This window comes from Scyliorhinus torazame, chromosome 21 (genome assembly GCF_047496885.1).
Source record: "Scyliorhinus torazame isolate Kashiwa2021f chromosome 21, sScyTor2.1, whole genome shotgun sequence".
Classification (NCBI taxonomy): domain Eukaryota; kingdom Metazoa; phylum Chordata; class Chondrichthyes; order Carcharhiniformes; family Scyliorhinidae; genus Scyliorhinus; species Scyliorhinus torazame.
Window position 1 is genome coordinate 68,097,683 of NC_092727.1, and position 25,400 is coordinate 68,123,082.

Below are 25,400 nucleotides of genomic sequence, written 5' to 3' on the forward strand. Positions count from 1 at the left end.
CCCTCAGCTCAGAGTGAGTGTCCCTCAGCTCAGAGTGAGTGTCCCTCAGCCCAGTGTGTGTCCCTCAGCCCAGAGTGAGCCTCCCTCAGCCCAGAGTGAGTGTCCCCCAGCCCAGAGTGAGTGTCCCTCAGCTCAGAGTGAGTGTCCTTCAGCTCAGAGTGAGTGTCCCTTAGCTCAGAGTGAGCCTCCCTCAGCTCAGAGTGAGTGTCCCTCAGCTCAGAGTGAGTGTCCCTCAGCTCAGAGCGAGTGTCCCTCAGCTCAGTGTGAGTGTCCCTCAGCTCAGAGCGAGTGTCCCTCAGCTCAAAATGAGTGTCACTCAGCCCAGAGTGAGCGTCCCTCAGCTCAGAGTGAGCGTCCCTCAGCTCAGAGTGAGCGTCCCTCAGATAAGAGTGAGTGTCCCTTAGCTCAGAGTGAACGTCCCTCAGCTCAGAGTGAGTGTTCCTCAGCTCACGATGAGTGTCCCTCAGCTCAGAGTGAGTGTCCCTCAGCACAAAGAGCGTCCCTCAGACCATAAGAGTCTTGGTGCTATGGGACTGGGATTGACAATAGCAGGAGAGTCTAGGCACTTGGTTTGGGATTGATAATAGCAGGGGAATCCCGGAGCTCTGGGTTTGGGATTGACAATAGCAGGAGAGTCTCGGCATTGGGACTGGGATTGACAATAGCAGGAGAGTCTCCGCACTGGGTTTGGGATTGATAATAGCAGGGGAATCCCGGAGCTCTGGGTTTGGGATTGACAATAGCAGGAGTGTCTCACTGCTCTGGGATTGGGATTGTCAATAGCAGGGGAATCCCGGTGCTCTGGGATTGGGATTGACAATAGCAGGAGAGTCTCGGTGTTCTGGGATTGGGATTGACAATAGCATGAGTGTTTCAGTGCATTGGCATTGGGATTGACATTAGCAGGAGAGTCCCAGTGCTCTGGGATTGGGATTGACATTAGTAGGAGAGTCTCGGCACTGGGATTGGGATTGACATTAGCAGGAGAGTCTCGTACTGGGATTGGGATTGAAAATAGCAGGAGAGTCTAGTACTGGGATTGGGATTGACAATAGCAAGAGAGACTCGAAGCTCTGGGATTGGGATTGACAATAGCAGGAGGGTCTCGTACTGGGATTGGGATTGACAATAGCAGCAGAGTCTCGGTGCTCTGGGGTTGGGATTGACAATAGCAGGGGAATGTCGGTGCTCTGGGTTTGGGATTGCCAATAGCAGTGGAATGTCAGGGCTCTGGGATTGGGATTGACAATAGCAGGAGAGTCTCGGTGCTCTGGGATTGGGATTGACAATAGCAGGGGAATGCCGGTGCTCTGGGTTTGGGATTGCCAATAGCAGTGGAATGTCGGGGCTCTGGGTTTGGGATTGACAATAGCAGGAGAGTCTCGGTGCTCTGGGATTGGGATTGACAATAGCAGGAGAGTCTCAGTGCTCTGGGGTTGGGATTGACAATAGCAGGGGAATCCCGGTGCTCTGGGTTTGTGATTGACAATAGCAAGAGTGTCTCGGTGCTCTGGGATTGGGATTGACAATAGCAGGAGAATCTCAGTGCACTGGGATTGGGATTGACAATAGCTGGAGAGACTAGGTGCTCTGGGATTGGGATTGACAATAGCAGGAACGTCTCAGTGCTCTGGGTTTGGGATTGACAATAACAGGAGAGTCTCAGTGCTCTGGGATTGGGATTGACAATAGCAGGAGTGTCTCAGTGCTCTGGGGTTGGGATTGACAATAGCAGGAGAGTCTCAGTGCTCTGGGATTGGGATTGGGATTGACAATAGCAGGGGAATCCCGGTGCTCTGGGATTGGGATTGACGATAGCAGGAGAGTCTCAGTGCTCTGGGTTTTGGATTGACAATAGCAGGAGTGTCTCGGTGCTCTGGGATTGGGATTGACAATAGCAGGGGAATGTCGGTGCTCTGGGTTTGGGATTGAAAATAGCAGTGGAATGTCGGGGCTCTGGGTTTGGGATTGACAATAGCAGGAGAGTCTCGGTGCTCTGGGATTGGGATTGACAATAGCCGGAGAGTCTCAGTGCTCTGGGTTTGGGATTGACAATAGCAGGGGAATGTCGGGGCTCTGGGATTGCGGTTGTCAATAGCAGGGGAATGTCGGGGCTCTGGGATTGGGAATGACAATAGGAGGGGAATCCCGGTGCTCTTGGTTTGTGATTGACAATAGCAGGAGTGTCTCGGTGCTCTGGGATTGGGATTGACAATAGCAGGAGAGTCTCAGTGCTCTGGGATTGGGATTGACAATAGCAGGGGAATGTCGGGGCTTTGGGTTTGGGATTGACAAAAGCAGGAGAGTCTCAGTGCTCTGGGTTTGGGATTGACAAATGCAGGAGAGTCTCTGTGCTCTGGGGTTGGGATTGACAATAGCAGGGGAATCCCAGTGCCCTGGGTTTGGGATTGACAATAGCAGGAGAGGCACAGTGCTCTGTGATTCGGATTGGCAATAGCAGGAGAGTCTCAGTGCTCTGGGTTTGGGATTGACAATAGCAGGAGTGTCTCGGTGCTCTGGGTTTGTGATTGACAATAGCAGGAGTGTCTCAGTGCTCTGGGTTTGTGATTGACAATAGCAGGAGCATCTCGGTGCTCTGGGATTGGGAATGACAATAGGAGGGGAATCCCGGTGCTCTTGGTTTGTGATTGACAATAGCAGGAGTGTCTTGGTGCTCTGGGATTGGGATTGACAATAGCAGGAGAGTCTCAGTGCTCTGGGATTGGGATTGACAATAGCAGGGGAATCCCGGTGCTCTGGGTTTGTGATTGACAATAGCAGGAGTGTCTCGGTGCTCTGGGTTTGGGACTGACAATAGCAGGAGAGTCTCAGTGCTCTGGGTTTGGGATTGACAATAGCAGGAGAGTCTCAGTGCTCAGGATTTGGGATTGACAATAACAGGAGAGTCTCAGTGCTCTGGGATTGGGATTGACAATAGCAGGAGAGTCTCAGTGCTCTGAGTTTGGGATTGACAATAGCAGGATGTGTCGGTGCTCTGGGATTGGGATTGACAATAGCAGGAGAGTCTCAGTGCTCTGGGATTGGGATTGACAATATCAGGAGAGACTAGGTGCTCTGGGATTGGGATTGACAATAGCAGGAAAGTCTCAGTGCTCTGGGTTTGGAATTGACAATAACAGGAGAGTCTCAGTGCTCTGGGATTGGGATTGACAATAGGAGGGGAATCCCGTGTGCTCTTGGTTTGTGATTGACAATAGCAGGAGTGTCTCGGTGCTCTGGGATTGGGATTGACAATAGCAGGAGAGTCTCAGTGCTCTGGGATTGGGATTGACAATACAGGAGAGTCTCAGTGCTCTGGGTTTGGGATTGACAATAGCAGGGGAATCCCGGTGCTCTGGGTTTGTGATTGACAATAGCAGGAGTGTCTCGGTGCTCTGGGTTTGGGACTGACAATAGCAGGAGAATCTCAGTGCTCTGGGTTTGGGATTGACAATAGCAGGAGAGACTAGGTGCTCTGGGATTGGGATTGACAATAGCAGGAAAGTCTCAGTGCTCTGGGTTTGGAATTGACAATAACAGGAGAGTCTCAGTGCTCTGGGATTGGGATTGACAATAGCAGGAAAGTCTCAGTGCTCTGGGTTTGGAATTGACAATAACAGGAGTGTCTCAGTGCTGTGGGTTTGGGATTGACAATAGCAGGAGTGTCTCGGTGCTCTGGGATTGGGATTGACAATAGCAGGAGAGTCTCAGTGCTCTGGGATTAGGATTGACAATAGCATGAGAGTCTCAGTGCTCTGGGATTGGGATTGACAATAGCAGGGGAATCCCGGTGCTCTGGGATTGGGATTGACAATAGCAGGAGAGTCTCAGTGCTCTGGGATTGGGATTGACAACAGCAGGAGTGTCTCAGTGCTCTGGGTTTGGGATTGACAATAGCAGGAGAGTCTCAGTGCTCTGGGTTTGGGACTGACAATAGCAGGAGAGTCTCAGTGCTCTGGGATTGGGATTGACAATAGCAAGAGAGTCTCAGTGCTCTGGGATTGGGATTGACAATAGCAGGGGAATCCCGGTGCTCTGGGATTGGGATTGACAATAGCAGGAGAGTCTCAGTGCTCTGGGTTTTGGATTGACAATAGCAGGAGTGTCTCGGTGCTCTGGGATTGGGATTGACAATAGCAGGGGAATGCCGGTGCTCTGGGTTTGGGATTGACAATAGCAGTGGAATGTCAGGGCTCTGGGTTTGGGATTGACAATAGCAGGAGAGTCTCGGTGCTCTGGGATTGGGATTGACAATAGCAGGGGAATGTCGGGGCTCTGGGATTGGGATTGTCAATAGCAGGGGAATGTCGGGGCTCTGGGATTGGGATTGACAATAGCAGGGGAATGTCGGGGCTCTGGGTTTGGGATTGACAAGAGCAGGAGAGTCTCAGTGCTCTGGGTTTGGGGTTGACAATAGCAGGAGAGTCTCAGTGCTCTGGGTTTGGGACTGACAATAGCAGGAGAGTCTCGGTGCTCTGGGGTTGGGATTGACAATAGCAGGAGAGTCTCAGTGCTCTGGGTATGGGATTGACAATAGCAGGAGAGTCTCAGTGCTCTGGGTTTGGGATTGACAATAGCAGGACTGTCTCGGTGCTCTGGGATTGGGATTGACAATAGCAGGAGAGTCTCAATGCTCTGGGTTTGGGATTGACAATAGCAGGGGAATCCAGGTGCTCTTTGATTGGGATTGACAATAGCAGGAGAGTCTCTGTGCTCTGGGATTGGGATTGACAATAGCAGGAGTGTCTCAGTGCTCTGGGATTGGGATTGACAAAAGCAGGAGTGTCTCGGTGCTCTGGGATTGGGATTGACAATAGCAGGAGAGTCTCAATGCTCTGGGTTTGGGATTGACAATAGCAGGGGAATCCCGGTGCTCTTTGATTGGCATTGACAATAGTAGGAGTGTCTCAGTGCTCTGGGATTGGGATTGACATTAGTAGGAGAGTCTCGGCACTGGGATTGGGATTGACATTAGCAGGAGAGTCCCAGTGCTCTGGGATTGGGATTGACATTAGCAGGAGAGTCCCAGTGCTCTGGGATTGGGATTGACATTAGTAGGAGAGTCTCGGCACTGGGATTGGGATTGACATTAGCAGGAGAGTCCAAGTGCTCTGGGATTGGGGTTCACAATAGCAGGAGAGTCTCAGTGCTCTGGGATTGGGATTGACATTAGTAGGAGAGTCTCGGCACTGGGATTGGGATTGACATTAGCAGGAGAGTCCCAGTGCTCTTGGATTGGGATTGACATTAGCAGGAGTGTCTCAGTGCTCTGGGTTTGGGATTGACAATAGCAGGAGAGTCTCAGTGCTCTGGGATTCGGATTGACATTAGTAGGAGAGTCTCGGCACTGGGATTGGGATTGACAATAGCAGGAGAGTCCCAGTGCTCTGGGATTGGGATTGACAATAGCAGGAGAGTCTCGGCACTGGCACTGGGATTGACATTAGTAGGAGAGTCTCGGCACTGGGATTGGGATTGACAATAGCAGGAGTGACCCGAGGCTCTGGGATTAGGGTTGACAATAGCAGGAGAGTCTCGGCACTGGGATTGGGGTTGACAATAGCAGGAGAGTCTCGTACTGGGATTGGGGTTGACAATAGCAGGAGAGTCTCGTACTGGCACTGGGATTGACAATAGCAGGAGAGTCTCGTACTGGGATTGGGATTGACAATAGCAGGAGAGTCTCGTACTGGGATTGGGATTGACAATAGCAGGAGAGTCTCGTACTGGGATTGGGATTGACAATAGCAGGAGAGTCTCGTACTGGGATTGGGATTGACAATAGCAGGAGTGACCCGAGGCTCTGGGATTGGGATTGAAAATAGCAGGAGAGTCTCGCACTGGGATTGGGATTGACAAAAGCAGCAGAGTCTCGGTGCTCTGGGTTTGGGATTGACAATAGCAGGGGAATGCCGGTGCTCTGGGTTTGGGATTGACAATAGTAGGGGAATGTCAGGGCTCTGGGTTTGGGATTGACAATAGCAGGAGAGTCTCGGTGCTCTGGGATTGGGATTGACAATACAGGAGAGTCTTGGTGCTCTGGGATTGGGATTGACAATAGCAGGGGAATGCCGGTGCTCTGGGTTTGGGATTGACAATAGCAGTGGAATGTCGGGGCTCTGGGTTTGGGATTGACAATAGCAGGAGAGTCTCAGTGCTTTGGGTTTGGGATTGACAATAGCAGGGGAATGTCGGGGCTCTGGGATTGGAATTGACAGTAGCAGGGGAATGTCGGGGCTCTGGGTTTGGGATTGACAATAGCAGGGGAATGTCGGGGCTCTGGGTTTGGGATTAACAATAGCAGGGGAATGTCGGGGCTCTGGGATTGGAATTGACAGTAGCAGGGGAATGTCGGGGCTCTGGGTTTGGGATTGACAATAGCAGGGGAATGTCGGGGCTCTGGGAATAGGATTGACAATAACAGGAGAGTCTCGGGGCTCTAGGGCTGGGATTGACAATAGCAGGAGAGGCTTGGGACGATGGGATTGGGATTGACAATAGCCAGAGAATCCCGGTGCTTTGGGATTGGGATTGACAATAGCCAGAGAATCCCAGTGCTTTGGGATTGGGAATGGCAATAGCAGGGAGAGTCTCGGCACTGGCACTGGGATTGACATTAGTAGGAGAGTCTCGGCACTGGGATTGGGATTGACAATAGCAGGAGTGACCCGAGGCTCTGGGATTGGGGTTGACAATAGCAGGAGAGTCTCGGCACTGGGATTGGGGTTGACAATAGCAGGAGAGTCTCGTACTGGGATTGGGGTTGACAATAGCAGGAGAGTCTCGTACTGGCACTGGGATTGACAATAGCAGGAGAGTCTCGTACTGGGATTGGGTTTGACAATAGCAGGAGAGTCTCGTACTGGGATTGGGATTGACAATAGCAGGAGAGTCTCGTACTGGGATTGGGATTGACAATAGCAGGAGAGTCTCGTACTGGGATTGGGATTGACAATAGCAGGAGTGACCCGAGGCTCTGGGATTGGGATTGAAAATAGCAGGAGAGTCTCGCACTGGGATTGGGATTGACAAAAGCAGGGGAATGCCGGTGCTCTGGGTTTGGGATTAACAATAGTAGGGGAATGTCAGGGCTCTGGGTTTGGGATTGACAATAGCAGGAGAGTCTCGGTGCTCTGGGATTGGGATTGACAATACAGGAGAGTCTTGGTGCTCTGGGATTGGGAATGACAATAGCAGGGGAATGCCGGTGCTCTGGGTTTAGGATTGACAATAGCAGTGGAATGTCGGGGCTCTGGGTTTGGGATTGACAATAGCAGGAGAGTCTCAGTGCTTTGGGTTTGGGATTGACAATAGCAGGGGAATGTCGGGGCTCTGGGATTGGGATTGACAATAGCAGGGGAATGTCGGGGCTCTGGGTTTGGGATTAACAATAGCAGGGGAATGTCGGGGCTCTGGGATTGGAATTGACAGTAGCAGGGGAATGTCGGGGCTCTAGGTTTGGGATTGACAATAGCAGGGGAATGTCGGGGCTCTGGGAATAGGATTGACAATAACAGGAGAGTCTCGGGGCTCTAGGACTGGGATTGACAATAGCAGGAGAGGCTTGGGACGATGGGATTGGGATTGACAATAGCCAGAGAATCCCGGTGCTTTGGGATTGGGATTGACAATAGCCAGAGAATCCCAGTGCTTTGGGATTGGGAATGGCAATAGCAGGGAGAGTCTTGGCACTGGGACTGGGATTGACAATACCAGGAGAGTCACGGGGCACTGGGATTGACAATAGCAGGAGAAGCTTGGCGCGATGGAATTGGGATTGACAATAGCAGGAGAGACTCAATGCTCTGGGATTGGGATTGACAATAGCAGGAGAGTCTCAGTGCTCTGGGTTTGTGATTGACAATAGCAGGAGCGTCTCGGTGCTCTGGGATTGGGATTGACAAGAGCAGGGGAATCCCGGTGTTCTGGTTTTGGGATTGACAATAGCAGGAGTGTCTCAGTGCTCTGGGTTTGTGGTTGACAATAGCAGGAGCGTCTCGGTGCTCTGGGATTGGGATTGACAATAGCAGGAGCGTCTCGGTGCTCTGGGATTGGGATTGACAATAGCAGGAGAGTCTCGGTGCTCTGGGTTTGGGATTGACAATAGCAGGAGAGTCTCAGTGCTCTGGGATTGGGAATGACAATAGCAGGGGAATCCCGGTTCTCTGGGTTTGTGATTGACAATAGCAGGAGAGTCTCAGTGCTCTGGGATTGGGATTGACAATAGCAGGAGAGTCTCAGTGCTCTGGGTTTGGAATTGAGATTAGCAGGAGAGTCTCAGTGCTTTGGGATTGGGATTGACAATAGTAGGAGTGTCTCAGTGCTCTGGGTTTGGGATTGACAATAGCAGGAGAGTCTCCGTGCTCTGAAATTGGGATTTACAATAGCAGGGGAATCCCGGTGCTCTGGGATTGGGATTGACAATAGCAAGAGAGTCACAGTGCTCTTGGTTTGGGATTGACAATAGCAGGAGTGTCTCGGTGCTCTGGGATTGGGATTGACAATAGCAGGAGAGTCTCAGTGCTCTGGGATTGGGATTGACAATAGCAGGAGAGACTCAATGCTCTGGGATTGGGATTGACAATAGCAGGAGAGTCTCAGTGCTCTGGGTTTGGGATTGACAATAGCAGGAGAGTCTCAGTGCTCTGGGATTGGGATTGACAATAGCAGGAGTGTCTCAGTGCTCTGGGATTGGGATTGACAATAGCAGGAGAGTCTCAGTACTCTGGGTTTGGGATTGACAATAGCAGGAGTGTCTCCTTGCTCTGGGATTGGGATTGACAATAGCAGGAGTGTCTCGGTGCTCTGGGATTGGGATTGCCATTAGCAGGAGAGTCCCAGTGCTCTGGGATTGGGATTGACATTAGTAGGAGAGTCTCGGCACTGGGATTGGGATTGACATTAGCAGGAGAGTCCCAGTGCTCTGGGATTGGGGTTGACAATAGCAGGAGAGTCTTAGTGCTCTGGGATTGGGATTGACATTAGTAGGAGAGTCTCGGCACTGGGATTGGGATTGACATTAGCAGGAGAGTCCCAGTGCTCTGGGATTGGGATTGACATTAGCAGGAGTGTCTCAGTGCTCTGGGTTTGGGATTGACAATAGCAGGAGAGTCTCAGTGCTCTGGGATTGGGATTGACATTAGTAGGAGAGTCTCGGCACTGGGATTGACAATAGCAGGAGAGTCCCAGTGCTCTGGGATTGGGATTGACAATAGCAGGAGAGTCTCGGCACTGGCACTGGGATTGACATTAGTAGGAGAGTCTCGGCACTGGGATTGGGATTGACAATAGCAGGAGTGACCCGAGGCTCTGGGATTGGGGTTGACAATAGCAGGAGAGTCTCGGCACTGGGATTGGAGTTGACAATAGCAGGAGAGTCTCGTACTGGGATTGGGGTTGACAATAGCAGGGGAGTCTCGTACTGGCACTGGGATTGACAATAGCAGGAGAGTCTCGTACTGGGATTGGGATTGACAATAGCAGGAGAGTCTCGTACTGGGATTGGGATTGACAATAGCAGGAGAGTCTCGTACTGGGATTGGGATTGACAATAGCAGGAGAGTCTCGTACTGGGATTGGGATTGACAATAGCAGGAGTGACCCGAGGCTCTGGGATTGGGATTGAAAATAGCAGGAGAGTCTCGCACTGGGATTGGGATTGACAAAAGCAGCAGAGTCTCGGTGCTCTGGGTTTGGGATTGACAATAGCAGGGGAATGCCGGTGCTCTGGGTTTGGGATTGACAATAGTAGGGGAATGTCAGGGCTCTGGGTTTGGGATTGACAATAGCAGGAGAGTCTCGGTGCTCTGGGATTGGGATTGACAATACAGGAGAGTCTTGGTGCTCTGGGATTGGGATTGACAATAGCAGGGGAATGCCGGTGCTCTGGGTTTGGGATTGACAATAGCAGTGGAATGTCGGGGCTCTGGGTTTGGGATTGACAATAGCAGGAGAGTCTCAGTGCTTTGGGTTTGGGATTGACAATAGCAGGGGAATGTCGGGGCTCTGGGATTGGAATTGACAGTAGCAGGGGAATGTCGGGGCTCTGGGTTTGGGATTGACAATAGCAGGGGAATGTCGGGGCTCTGGGTTTGGGATTAACAATAGCAGGGGAATGTCGGGGCTCTGGGATTGGAATTGACAGTAGCAGGGGAATGTCGGGGCTCTGGGTTTGGGATTGACAATAGCAGGGGAATGTCGGGGCTCTGGGAATAGGATTGACAATAACAGGAGAGTCTCGGGGCTCTAGGACTGGGATTGACAATAGCAGGAGAGGCTTGGGACGATGGGATTGGGATTGACAATAGCCAGAGAATCCCGGTGCTTTGGGATTGGGATTGACAATAGCCAGAGAATCCCAGTGCTTTGGGATTGGGAATGGCAATAGCAGGGAGAGTCTCGGCACTGGCACTGGGATTGACATTAGTAGGAGAGTCTCGGCACTGGGATTGGGATTGACAATAGCAGGAGTGACCCGAGGCTCTGGGATTGGGGTTGACAATAGCAGGAGAGTCTCGGCACTGGGATTGGGGTTGACAATAGCAGGAGAGTCTCGTACTGGGATTGGGGTTGACAATAGCAGGAGGGTCTCGTACTGGCACTGGGATTGACAATAGCAGGAGAGTCTCGTACTGGGATTGGGATTGACAATAGCAGGAGAGTCTCGTACTGGGATTGGGATTGACAATAGCAGGAGAGTCTCGTACTGGGATTGGGATTGACAATAGCAGGAGAGTCTCGTACTGGGATTGGGATTGACAATAGCAGGAGTGACCCGAGGCTCTGGGATTGGGATTGAAAATAGCAGGAGAGTCTCGCACTGGGATTGGGATTGACAAAAGCAGCAGAGTCTCGGTGCTCTGGGTTTGGGATTGACAATAGCAGGGGAATGCCGGTGCTCTGGGTTTGGGATTGACAATAGTAGGGGAATGTCAGGGCTCTGGGTTTGGGATTGACAATAGCAGGAGAGTCTCGGTGCTCTGGGATTGGGATTGACAATACAGGAGAGTCTTGGTGCTCTGGGATTGGGAATGACAATAGCAGGGGAATGCCGGTGCTCTGGGTTTGGGATTGACAATAGCAGTGGAATGTCGGGCTCTGGGTTTGGGATTGACAATAGCAGGAGAGTCTCAGTGCTTTGGGTTTGGGATTGACAATAGCAGGGGAATGTCGGGGCTCTGGGATTGGGATTGACAATAGCAGGGGAATGTCGGGGCTCTGGGTTCGGGATTAACAATAGCAGGGGAATGTCGGGGCTCTGGGATTGGAATTGACAGTAGCAGGGGAATGTCGGGGCTCTGGGTTTGAGATTGTCAATAGCAGGGGAATGTCGGGGCTCTGGGAATAGGATTGACAATAACAGGAGAGTCTCGGGGCTCTAGGACTGGGATTGACAATAGCAGGAGAGGCTTGGGACGATGGGATTGGGATTGACAATAGCCAGAGAATCCCGGTGCTTTGGGATTGGGATTGACAATAGCCAGAGAATCCCAGTGCTTTGGGATTGGGAATGGCAATAGCAGGGAGAGTCTTGGCACTGGGACTGGGATTGACAATACCAGGAGAGTCACGGGGCACTGGGATTGACAATAGCAGGAGAAGCTTGGCGCGATGGAATTGGGATTGACACTAGCAGGAGAGACTCAATGCTCTGGGATTGGGATTGACAATAGCAGGAGAGTCTCAGTGCTCTGGGTTTGTGATTGACAATAGCAGGAGCGTCTCGGTGCTCTGGGATTGGGATTGACAAGAGCAGGGGAATCCCGGTGTTCTGGTTTTGGGATTGACAATAGCAGGAGTGTCTCAGTGCTCTGGGTTTGTGGTTGACAATAGCAGGAGCGTCTCGGTGCTCTGGGATTTGGATTGACAATAGCAGGAGCGTCTCGGTGCTCTGGGATTGGGATTGACAATAGCAGGAGAGTCTCGGTGCTCTGGGTTTGGGATTGGCAATAGCAGGAGAGTCTCAGTGCTCTGGGATTGGGAATGACAATAGCAGGGGAATCCCGGTGCTCTGGGTTTGTGATTGACAATAGCAGGAGAGTCTCAGTGCTCTGGGATTGGGATTGACAATAGCAGGCGAATCCCGGTGCTCTGGGTTTGTGATTGACAATAGCAGGAGTAGCTCGGTGCTCCGGGTTTGGGACTGACAATAGCAGGAGAGTCTCGGTGCTCTGGGTTTGGGATTAACAATAGCAGGAGAGTCTCAGTGCTCTGGGTTTGGGATTGACAATAGCAGGAGAGTCTCAGTGCTCTGGGATTGGGATTGACAATAGCAGGAGAGTCTCAGTGCTCTGGGTTTGGAATTGAGATTAGCAGGAGAGTCTCAGTGCTTTGGGATTGGGATTGACAATAGCAGGAGTGTCTCAGTGCTCTGGGTTTGGGATTGACAATAGCAGGAGAGTCTCCGTGCTCTGGAATTGGGATTTACAATAGCAGGGGAATCCCGGTGCTCTGGGATTGGGATTGACAATAGCAAGAGAGTCACAGTGCTCTTGGTTTGGGATTGACAATAGCAGGAGTGTCTCGGTGCTCTGGGATTGGGATTGACAATAGCAGGAGAGTCTCAGTGCTCTGGGATTGGGATTGACAATAGCAGGAGAGTCTCAGTGCTCTGGGATTGGGATTGACATTAGTAGGAGAGTCTCAGCACTGGGATTGGGATTGACATTAGCAGGAGAGTCCCAGTGCTCTGGGATTGGGATTGACATTAGCAGGAGTGTCTCAGTGCTCTGGGTTTGGGATTGACAATAGCAGGAGAGTCTCAGTGCTCTGGGATTGGGATTGACATTAGTAGGAGAGTCTCGGCACTGGGATTGGGATTGACAATAGCAGGAGAGTCCCAGTGCTCTGGGATTGGGATTGACAATAGCAGGAGAGTCTCGGCACTGGCACTGGGATTGACATTAGTAGGAGAGTCTCGGCACTGGGATTGGGATTGACAATAGCAGGAGTGACCCGAGGCTCTGGGATTGGGGTTGACAATAGCAGGAGAGTCTCGGCACTGGGATTGGGGTTGACAATAGCAGGAGAGTCTCGTACTGGGATTGGGGTTGACAATAGCAGGAGAGTCTCGTACTGGCACTGGGATTGACAATAGCAGGAGAGTCTCGTACTGGGATTGGGATTGACAATAGCAGGAGAGTCTCGTACTGGGATTGGGATTGACAATAGCAGGAGAGTCTCGTACTGGGATTGGGATTGACAATAGCAGGAGAGTCTCGTACTGGGATTGGGATTGACAATAGCAGGAGTGACCCGAGGCTCTGGGATTGGGATTGAAAATAGCAGGAGAGTCTCGCACTGGGATTGGGATTGACAAAAGCAGCAGAGTCTCGGTGCTCTGGGTTTGGGATTGACAATAGCAGGGGAATGCCGGTGCTCTGGGTTTGGGATTGACAATAGTAGGGGAATGTCAGGGCTCTGGGTTTGGGATTGACAATAGCAGGAGAGTCTCGGTGCTCTGGGATTGGGATTGACAATACAGGAGAGTCTTGGTGCTCTGGGATTGGGATTGACAATAGCAGGGGAATGCCGGTGCTCTGGGTTTGGGATTGACAATAGCAGTGGAATGTCGGGGCTCTGGGTTTGGGATTGACAATAGCAGGAGAGTCTCAGTGCTTTGGGTTTGGGATTGACAATAGCAGGGGAATGTCGGGGCTCTGGGATTGGAATTGACAGTAGCAGGGGAATGTCGGGGCTCTGGGTTTGGGATTGACAATAGCAGGGGAATGTCGGGGCTCTGGGTTTGGGATTAACAATAGCAGGGGAATGTCGGGGCTCTGGGATTGGAATTGACAGTAGCAGGGGAATGTCGGGGCTCTGGGTTTGGGATTGACAATAGCAGGGGAATGTCGGGGCTCTGGGAATAGGATTGACAATAACAGGAGAGTCTCGGGGCTCTAGGACTGGGATTGACAATAGCAGGAGAGGCTTGGGACGATGGGATTGGGATTGACAATAGCCAGAGAATCCCGGTGCTTTGGGATTGGGATTGACAATAGCCAGAGAATCCCAGTGCTTTGGGATTGGGAATGGCAATAGCAGGGAGAGTCTCGGCACTGGCACTGGGATTGACATTAGTAGGAGAGTCTCGGCACTGGGATTGGGATTGACAATAGCAGGAGTGACCCGAGGCTCTGGGATTGGGGTTGACAATAGCAGGAGAGTCTCGGCACTGGGATTGGGGTTGACAATAGCAGGAGAGTCTCGTACTGGGATTGGGGTTGACAATAGCAGGAGAGTCTCGTACTGGCACTGGGATTGACAATAGCAGGAGAGTCTCGTACTGGGATTGGGATTGACAATAGCAGGAGAGTCTCGTACTGGGATTGGGATTGACAATAGCAGGAGAGTCTCGTACTGGGATTGGGATTGACAATAGCAGGAGAGTCTCGTACTGGGATTGGGATTGACAATAGCAGGAGTGACCCGAGGCTCTGGGATTGGGATTGAAAATAGCAGGAGAGTCTCGCACTGGGATTGGGATTGACAAAAGCAGCAGAGTCTCGGTGCTCTGGGTTTGGGATTGACAATAGCAGGGGAATGCCGGTGCTCTGGGTTTGGGATTGACAATAGTAGGGGAATGTCAGGGCTCTGGGTTTGGGATTGACAATAGCAGGAGAGTCTCGGTGCTCTGGGATTGGGATTGACAATACAGGAGAGTCTTGGTGCTCTGGGATTGGGAATGACAATAGCAGGGGAATGCCGGTGCTCTGGGTTTGGGATTGACAATAGCAGTGGAATGTCGGGGCTCTGGGTTTGGGATTGACAATAGCAGGAGAGTCTCAGTGCTTTGGGTTTGGGATTGACAATAGCAGGGGAATGTCGGGGCTCTGGGATTGGGATTGACAATAGCAGGGGAATGTCGGGGCTCTGGGTTCGGGATTAACAATAGCAGGGGAATGTCGGGGCTCTGGGATTGGAATTGACAGTAGCAGGGGAATGTCGGGGCTCTGGGTTTGGGATTGACAATAGCAGGGGAATGTCGGGGCTCTGGGAATAGGATTGACAATAACAGGAGAGTCTCGGGGCTCTAGGACTGGGATTGACAATAGCAGGAGAGGCTTGGGACGATGGGATTGGGATTGACAATAGCCAGAGAATCCCGGTGCTTTGGGATTGGGATTGACAATAGCCAGAGAATCCCAGTGCTTTGGGATTGGGAATGGCAATAGCAGGGAGAGTCTTGGCACTGGGACTGGGATTGACAATACCAGGAGAGTCACGGGGCACTGGGATTGACAATAGCAGGAGAAGCTTGTCGCGATGGAATTGGGATTGACACTAGCAGGAGAGACTCAATGCTCTGGGATTGGGATTGACAAAATCAGGAGAGTCTCAGTGCTCTGGGTTTGTGATTGACAATAGCAGGAGCGTCTCGGTGCTCTGGGATTGGGATTGACAAGAGCAGGGGAATCCCGGTGTTCTGGTTTTGGGATTGACAATAGCAGGAGTGTCTCAGTGCTCTGGGTTTGTGGTTGACAATAGCAGGAGCGTCTCGGTGCTCTGGGATTTGGATTGACAATAGCAGGAGCGTCTCGGTGCTCTGGGATTGGGATTGACAATAGCAGGAGAGTCTCGGTGCTCTGGGTTTGGGATTGGCAATAGCAGGAGAGTCTCAGTGCTCTGGGATTGGGAATGACAATAGCAGGGGAATCCCGGTGCTCTGGGTTTGTGATTGACAATAGCAGGAGAGTCTCAGTGCTCTGGGATTGGGATTGACAATAGAAGGCGAATCCCGGTGCTCTGGGTTTGTGATTGACAATAGCAGGAGTAGCTCGGTGCTCCGGGTTTGGGACTGACAATAGCAGGAGAGTCTCGGTGCTCTGGGTTTGGGATTAACAATAGCAGGAGAGTCTCAGTGCTCTGGGTTTGGGATTGACAATAGCAGGAGAGTCTCAGTGCTCTGGGATTGGGATTGACAATAGCAGGAGAGTCTCAGTGCTCTGGGTTTGGAATTGAGATTAGCAGGAGAGTCTCAGTGCTTTGGGATTGGGATTGACAATAGCAGGAGTGTCTCAGTGCTCTGGGTTTGGGATTGACAATAGCAGGAGAGTCTCCGTGCTCTGGAATTGGGATTTACAATAGCAGGGGAATCCCGGTGCTCTGGGATTGGGATTGACAATAGCAAGAGAGTCACAGTGCTCTTGGTTTGGGATTGACAATAGCAGGAGTGCCTCGGTGCTCTGGGATTGGGATTGACAATAGCAGGAGAGTCTCAGTGCTCTGGGATTGGGATTGACAATAGCAGGAGAGACTCAATGCTCTGGGATTGGGATTGACAATAGCAGGAGAGTCTCAGTGCTCTGGGTTTGGGATTGACAATAGCAGGAGAGTCTCAGTGCTCTGGGATTGGGATTGACAATAGCAGGAGTGTCTCAGTGCTCTGGGATTGGGATTGACAATAGCAGGAGAGTCTCAGTACTCTGGGTTTGGGATTGACAATAGCAGGAGTGTCTCCTTGCTCTGGGATTGGGATTGACAATAGCAGGAGTGTCTCGGTGCTCTGGGATTGGGATTGACAATAGCAGGAGAGTCTCGGTGCTCTGGGATTGGGATTGACAATAGCAGGGGAATCCCGGTGCTCTGGGATTGGGATTGACAATAGCAGGAGAGTCTCAGTGCTCTGGGTTTTGGATTGACAATAGCAGGAGTGTCTCGGTGCTCTGGGATTAGGATTGACAATAGCAGGAGTGTCTCCGTGCTCTGGGTTTGGGATTGACAATAGCAGGACAGTCTCAGTGCTCTGGGTTTGGGATTGACAATAGCAGGGGAATCCCGGTGCTCTGACTTTGGGATTGACATTAGCAGGAGAGTCTCGGTGCTCTGGGATTGGGATTGACAATAGCAGGAGTGTCTCAGTGCTCTGGGTTTGGGATTGAAAATAGCAGGAGAGTCTCAGTGCTCTGGGATTGGGATTGACAATAGCAGGGGAATCCCGGTGCTCTGGGATTGGGATTGACAATAGCAGGAGAGTCTCAGTGCTCTGGGTTTGGGATTGACAATAGCAGGAGTGTCTCGGTGCTCTGGGATTGGGATTGACAATAGCAGGAGAGTCTCAGTGCTCTGGGATTGACAATAGCAGGAGAGACTCAATGCTCTGGGATTGGGATTGACAATACCAGGAGAGTCTCAGTGCTCTGGGATTGGGATTGACAATAGCAGGAGAGTCTCGGTGCTCTGGGATGGGGATTGACAATAGCAGGGGAATCCCGGTGCTCTGGGATTGGGATTGACAATAGCAGGAGAGCGTCAGTGCTCTGGGTTTTGGATTGACAATAGCAGGAGTGTCTCGGTGCTCTGGGATTGGGATTGACAATAGCAGGAGTGTCTCAGTGCTCTGGGTTTGGGATTGCCAAAACAGGAGAGTCTCCGTGCTCTGGGATTGGGATTGACAATAGCAGGAGAGACTCAATGCTCTGGGATTGGGATTGACAATAGCAGGAGAGTCTCAGTGCTCTGGGTTTGGGATTGACAATAGCAGGAGAGTCTCAGTGCTCTGGGATTGGGATTGACAATAGCAGGAGTGTCCTGGTGCTCTGGGATTGGGATTGACAATAGCAGGAGAGTCTCAGTGCTCTTGGTTTGGGATTGACAATAGCAGGAGAGTCTCAGTGCTCTGGGATTGGGATTGACAATAGCAGGAGAGTCTCGGTGCTCTGGGATTGGGATTGACAATAGCAGGGGAATCCCGGTGCTCTGGGATTGGGATTGACAATAGCAGGAGAGCGTCAGTGCTCTGGGTTTTGGATTGACAATAGCAGGAGTGTCTCGGTGCTCTGGGATTGGGATTGACAATAGCAGGAGAGTCTCAGTGCTCTGGGTTTGGGATTGACAATAGCAGGAGAGTCTCAGTGCTCTGGGATTGGGATTGACAATAGCAGGAGTGTCCTGGTGCTCTGGGATTGGGATTGACAATAGCAGGAGAGTCTCAGTGCTCTGGGTTTGGGATTGACAATAGCAGGAGAGTCTCAGTGCTCTGGGATTGGGATTGACAATAGCAGGAGAGTCTCGGTGCTCTGGGATTGGGATTGACAATAGCAGGAGAGTCTCGGTGCTCTGGGTTTGGGATTGACAATAGCAGGACAGTCTCAGTGCTCTGGGATGGGATTGACAATAGCAGAAGAGTCTCAGTGCTCTGGGTTTGGGATTGACAATAGCAGGGGAATCCCGGTGCTCTGACTTTGGGATTGACAATAGCAGGAGAGTCTCGGTGCTCTGGGATTGGGATTGACAATAGCAGGAGTGTCTGGGTTTGGGATTGACAATAGCAGGAGAGTCTCAGTGCTCTGGGATTGACAATAGCAGGAGAGTCTCGGTGCTCTGGGATTGGGATTGACAATAGCAGGGGAATCCCGGTGCACTGGGATTGGGATTGACAATAGCAGGAGAGTGCCAGTGCTCTGGGTTTTGGATTGACAATAGCAGGAGTGTCTCGGTGCTCTGGGATTGGGATTGACAATAGCAGGAGTGTCTCAGTGCTCTGGGTTTGGGATTGACAATAGCAGGACAGTCTCAGTGCTCTGGGATTGGGATTGACAATAGCAGGGGAATCCCGGTGCTCTGGGATTGGGATTGACAATAGCAGAAGAGTCTCAGTGCTCTGGGTTTGGGATTGACAATAGCAGAAGAGTCTCAGTGCTCTGGGTTTGGGATTGACAATAGCAGGGGAATCCCGGTGCTCTGACTTTGGGATTGACAATAGCAGGAGGGTCTCGGTGCTCTGGGATTGGGATTGACAATAGCAGGGGAATCCCAGTGCCCTGGGTTTTGGATTGACAATAGCAGTAGAGCCACAGTGATCTGGGATTGGGATTGACATTAGTAGGAGAGTCTCGGCACTGGGATTGGGATTGATATTAGCAGGAGAGTCCCAGTGCTCTGGGATTGGGATTGATATTAGTAGGAGCGTCTCGGCACTGACTATAGAATTTACAGTGCAGAAGGAGGCCATTCGGCCCATCGAGTCTGCACCGGCTCTTGGAAAGAGCACCTTACCCAAGGTCAACACCTCCACCCTATCCCCATAACCCAGTAACCCCACCCAACACTAAGGGCAATTTTGAACACTGAGGGCAATTTATCATGGCCAATCAACCTAACCTGCACATCTTTGGACTGTGGGAGGAAACCGGAGCACCCGGAGGAAACCCACGCACACACGGGGAGGATGTGCAGACTCCGCACAGACAGTGACCCAAGCCGGAATCGAACCTGGGACCCTGGAGCTGTGAAGCCATTGTGCTATCCACAAGGCTACCGTGCTGCCCACTGGGATCGGGATTGACAAAAGCAGGAGACTCTCGGCCCTGGAATTTGGATTGACATTAGCAAGAGAGTCCCAGTGCTCTTGGTTTGGGATTGACAATAGCAGGAGTGTCTCGGTGCTCTGGGATTGGGATTGACAATAGCAGGAGAGTCTCAGTGCTCTGGGATTGGGATTGACAATAGCAGGAGAGACTCAATGCTCTGGGATTGGGATTGACAATAGCAGGAGAGTCTCAGTGCTCTGGGTTTGGGATTGAAAATAGCAGGAGAGTCTCAGTGCTCTGGGATTGGGATTGACAATAGCAGGAGTGTCTCAGTGCTCTGGGATTGGGATTGACAATAGCAGGAGAGTCTCAGTCCTCTGGGTTTGGGATTGACAATAGCAGGAGTGTCTCCTTGCTCTGGGATTGGGATTGACAATAGCAGGAGTGTCTCGGTGCTCTGGGATTGGGATTGACAATAGCAGGAGAGTCTCGGTGCTCTGGGATTGGGATTGACAATAGCAGGGGAATCCCGGTGCTCTGGGATTGGGATTGACAATAGCAGGAGAGTCTCAGTGCTCTGGGTTTTGGATTGACAATAGCAGGAGTGTCTCGGTGCTCTGGGATTAGGATTGACAATAGCAGGAGTGTCTCCGTGCTCTGGGTTTGGGATTAACAATAGCAGGACAGTCTCAGTGCTCTGGGTTTGGGATTGACAATAGCAGGGGAATCCCGGTGCTCTGACTTTGGGATTGACATTAGCAGGAGAGTCTCGGTGCTCTGGGATTGGGATTGACAATAGCAGGAGTGTCTCAGTGCTCTGGGTTTGGGATTGAAAATAGCAGGAGAGTCTCAGTGCTCTGGGATTGGGATTGACAATAGCAGGGGAATCCCGGTGCTCTGGGATTGGGATTGACAATAGCAGGAGAGTCTCAGTGCTCTGGGTTTGGGATTGACAATAGCAGGAGTGTCTCGGTGCTCTGGGATTGGGATTGACAATAGCAGGAGAGTCTCAGTGCTCTGGGATTGACAATAGCAGGAGAGACTCAATGCTCTGGGATTGGGATTGACAATACCAGGAGAGTCTCAGTGCTCTGGGATTGGGATTGACAACAGCAGGAGAGTCTCGGTGCTCTGGGATTGGGATTGACAATAGCAGGGGAATCCCGGTGCTCTGGGATTGGGATTGACAATAGCAGGAGAGCGTCAGTGCTCTGGGTTTTGGATTGACAATAGCAGGAGTGTCTCGGTGCTCTGGGATTGGGATTGACAATAGCAGGAGTGTCTCAGTGCTCTGGGTTTGGGATTGACAATAGCAGGAGAGTCTCCGTGCTCTGGGATTGGGATTGACAATAGCAGGAGAGACTCAATGCTCTGGGATTGGGATTGACAATAGCAGGAGAGTCTCAGTGCTCTGGGTTTGGGATTGACAATAGCAGGAGAGTCTCAGTGCTCTGGGATTGGGATTGACAATAGCAGGAGTGTCCTGGTGCTCTGGGATTGGGATTGACAATAGCAGGAGAGTCTCAGTGCTCTGGGTTTGGGATTGACAATAGCAGGAGAGTCTCAGTGCTCTGGGATTGGGATTGACAATAGCAGGAGAGTCTCGGTGCTCTGGGATTGGGATTGACAATAGCAGGGGAATCCCGGTGCTCTGGGATTGGGATTGACAATAGCAGGAGAGTCTCAGTGCTCTGGGTTTTGGATTGACAATAGCAGGAGTGTCTCAGTGCTCTGGGTTTGGGATTGACAATAGCAGGACAGTCTCAGTGCTCTGGGATGGGATTGACAATAACAGAAGAGTCTCAGTGCTCTGGGTTTGGGATTGACAATAGCAGGGGAATCCCGGTGCTCTGACTTTGGGATTGACAATAGCAGGAGAGTCTCGGTGCTCTGGGATTGGGATTGACAATAGCAGGAGTGTCTCAGTGCTCTGGGTTTGGGATTGACAATAGCAGGAGAGTCTCAGTGCTCTGGGATTGACAATAGCAGGAGAGTCTCGGTGCTCTGGGATTGGGATTGACAATAGCAGGGGAATCCCGGTGCACTGGGATTGGGATTGACAATAGCAGGAGAGTGCCAGTGCTCTGGGTTTTGGATTGACAATAGCAGGAGTGTCTCGGTGCTCTGGGATTGGGATTGACAATAGCAGGAGTGTCTCAGTGCTCTGGGTTTGGGATTGACAATAGCAGGACAGTCTCAGTGCTCTGGGATTGGGATTGACAATAGCAGGGGAATCCCGGTGCTCTGGGATTGGGATTGACAATAGCAGAAGAGTCTCAGTGCTCTGGGTTTGGGATTGACAATAGCAGAAGAGTCTCAGTGCTCTGGGTTTGGGATTGACAATAGCAGGGGAATCCCGGTGCTCTGACTTTGGGATTGACAATAGCAGGAGGGTCTCGGTGCTCTGGGATTGGGATTGACAATAGCAGGGGAATCCCAGTGCCCTGGGTTTTGGATTGACAATAGCAGTAGAGCCACAGTGATCTGGGATTGGGATTGACATTAGTAGGAGAGTCTCGGCACTGGGATTGGGATTGATATTAGCAGGAGAGTCCCAGTGCTCTGGGATTGGGATTGATATTAGTAGGAGCGTCTCGGCACTGACTATAGAATTTACAGTGCAGAAGGAGGCCATTCGGCCCATCGAGTCTGCACCGGCTCTTGGAAAGAGCACCTTACCCAAGGTCAACACCTCCACCCTATCCCCATAACCCAGTAACCCCACCCAACACTAAGGGCAATTTTGAACACTGAGGGCAATTTATCATGGCCAATCAACCTAACCTGCACATCTTTGGACTGTGGGAGGAAACCGGAGCACCCGGAGGAAACCCACGCACACACGGGGAGGATGTGCAGACTCCGCACAGACAGTGACCCAAGCCGGAATCGAACCTGGGACCCTGGAGCTGTGAAGCCATTGTGCTATCCACAAGGCTACCGTGCTGCCCACTGGGATCGGGATTGACAAAAGCAGGAGACTCTCGGCCCTGGAATTTGGATTGACATTAGCAAGAGAGTCCCAGTGCTTTGGGATTGGGATTGTCATTAGCAGGAGAGTCTCGGCGCTGGGATTCGGATTGACAATAGCAGGAGAGTCTCGGCACTGGCACTGGGATTGACAATAGCAGGAGAGTCTCGTACTGGGATTGGGATTGACAATAGCAGGAGAGACTCAGTGTTCTTGGATTGGGATTGACAATAGCAGGGGAATCCCGGTGCTCTGGTTTTGGGATTGACAATAGCAGCAGCGTCTTGGTGCTCTGGGTTTGGGATTGACAATAGCAGGGGAATGTCGGTGCTCTGGGTTTGGGATTGAAAATAGTAGGGGAATGTCAGGGCTCTGGGTTTGGGATTGACAATAGCAGGAGAGTCTCGGTGCTCTGGGATTGGGATTGACAATACAGGAGAGTCTTGGTGCTCTGGGATTGGGATTGACAATAGCAGGGGAATGCCGGTGCTCTGGGTTTGGGATTGACAATAGCAGTGGAATGTCGGGGCTCTGGGTTTGGGATTGACAATAGCAGGAGAGTCTCGGTGCTCTGGGATTGGGATTGACAATAGCAGGGGTCTCAGTGCTCTGGGTTTGGGATTGACAATAGCAGGGGAATGTCGGGGCTCTGGGTTTGGGATTGACAGTAGCAGGGGAATGTTGGGGCTCTGGGATTGGGATTGACAGTAGCAGGGGAATGTCGGGGATCTGGGATTGGGATTGACAGTAGGAGGGGAATGTTGGGGCTTTGGGATTAGGATTGACAATAACAGGTGAGTCTCGGGGCTCTGGGACTGGGATTGACAATAGCAGGAGAGGCTTGGGACGATGGGATTGGGATTGACAATAGCCAGAGAATCCCGGTGCTTTGGGATTGGGATTGACAATAGCCAGAGAATCCCAGTGCTTTGCGATTGGGAATGGCAATAGCAGGGAGAGTCTTGGCACTGGGACTGGGATTGACAATACCAGGAGAGTCACGGGGCACTGGGATTGACAATAGCAGGAGAAGCTTGGGGCGATGGAATTGGGAGTGACAATAGCAGAGGAGTTTTGGGGTGCTGGGACTTGGATTGACAATAGCAGGAGAGCCCTGGTGCTCTTGGATTGGGATTGAGAATAGCAGGAGAGGCCTGGGGTGATGGGGTTGGGATTGACAATAGCAGGGGAATGTTGAAATGCTGTGACTGGGATTGACAATAGCAGTTTTAGCCACCAGGTTGCAGTGCGTTTTCATAATTGTTCCCTCAGCTTGAGCTCTGCTCATTATGAAAACAACATGCGAGAGCAGACTGCTAAAGAGCAACTACTATTTTGACATCAATGGTTTAACAAAGACACTATTCCCAGTATCATGGTGTTGGAGGCAATATTCTGGCATGGATAGTGGATTGGCTAACTCACAGGAAGCATCGAGAAGGGATAAGTGAGTCTGTCTCAGATTGCAAGGCAGTAACCAGCGGAGTGCCACAGGCATCAGGGACCACAGCTTTTCACAATTTGTATTAATGATTTGGAGGAAGGAACAGAAAGCACTGTGGCCAAATTTGCAGATGATACAAAGGTGGGAGGGGAGACAGGATATAAGGAGGCTATAAATAATTTGCAGTGTGAATTTGACAGCATGGTAGCACAGTGGTTAGCACAATTGCTTCACAGCTCCAGGGTCCCAGGTTCGATTCCGGCTTGGTTCACTGTCTGCGTGGGTTTCCTCCGGGTTCTCCGGTTTCCTCCCACAAGTCCTGAAAGATGTGCAGGTTAGGTGGATTGGGTCATGCTAAATCGCCCTAAGTGTCCAAAATTGCCCTTAGTGTTGGGTTGGGTTATGGGGATAGGGTGGAGGTGTGGGCTTGGATGGGGTGCTCTTTCAGAGGGCCAGCGCAGGCCCGATGCACCGAATGGCCTCCTTCTGCACTGTAAATTCTATGATTCTACGACAGGTTAAGTGAGTGGGCAGAAAACTGGCAAATGGAATTCAATGTGGGAAAATGTGAGATTGTTCATTTTGGAAGAAAGAACGAGACGGTGTGTTATTATTTAAATGGAGAGAGACTGCAGAAAGGGCTAGACAGGGTAAATGTTGGTGGGATGTATTCACTCATGGCAGAGTGTAGGACCAGAGGACATAGACACAGAATAAGGAGGTGCTCATTTAAGACGGATTTGATGAAGAATTTATTCTGTAAAAGAGTGGTGGATTTTTGGAATCCTTTACACCAGGAAGTTGTAAAGACCGAGTCCTTGAACATTTTCGAGGCTGAGATGATTAGGTTTTTAATAAGTTGGGGAATGAAGGGTTACAGAGTGAAGACAGGAAAGTGGACTTAGTGAGTGCCAGATCAGCCATGATCTTATTAAATAGGTGGAGCAGGCTCGAAGGGCTGAATGGCCTTCTCCTGTTCCTGTTTCTTATGGTCAGTCAGGATAGATCATTACCAGCAGGTACAGATTATAATTATTTAAAGGGGATGGAATATTGCACCATCTCAGATCTAGGAACAGTGCAGACCCCCAAATTTAAATAAGTTAAAAGTACACAAAGGGAGGGGCTTGCCTGGCTATCACATGAATGGATGGAAAGATCCCCCAAAAAAATCAAGAATTAAACTCAGCTGGTGTCACTTCCATCTCTAGGTCAAGTGAATGTGGGTTTGAAGTCCCAATCCAGATGAGAAATTAAACTGAGCCCTAGTTACCCTCTCAGGTGGATCGAAAGTTTCCATGGCCCCCATTTCTAAACGAGCAGTAAATTTCTCCCCAATGCCCTGGTTAATAATTATCCCTCAGTCATCGATTGTTATAAAAACTCATCATGTTCGCTCTGGTCCTTTATGGAAGAACATCTGTCGCCCTTACCCAGTTTGACCTACATTCAACTCCAGACCCATGGTGAGCCCATAGCACACGGACTCAACTGTGCGAAGGGGGAGGAAAAAGAGGGGTCGTGTTATAATGCTGGGGGATTCAGTTGTAAGGGGAACAGATAGAATTTTCTTTGGCCACAAAAGTGATTTCAGGATGGTATGTTGCTAGGGTCCAGGGTGTCACAGAGCGGCTGCAGAACATTTAATCTTTATGAATAATAATCTTTATTATTGTCACAAGTAGGCTTACATTAACACTGCAATGAAGTTACTTTGAAAAGCGTCTGGTCGCCA

The 25,400-nt window shown here is 51.0% G+C and overlaps 1 protein-coding gene across 1 annotated transcript in view; it reads right to left on the reverse strand.

Moving 5' to 3' along the window:
• The window catches only part of LOC140398336 (1-phosphatidylinositol 4,5-bisphosphate phosphodiesterase delta-3-like), a 567,936-nt gene that overhangs the window by 63,741 nt on the left and 478,795 nt on the right, over positions 1-25,400 (reverse strand). The gene's annotated exons all lie outside the window — the stretch shown is intronic.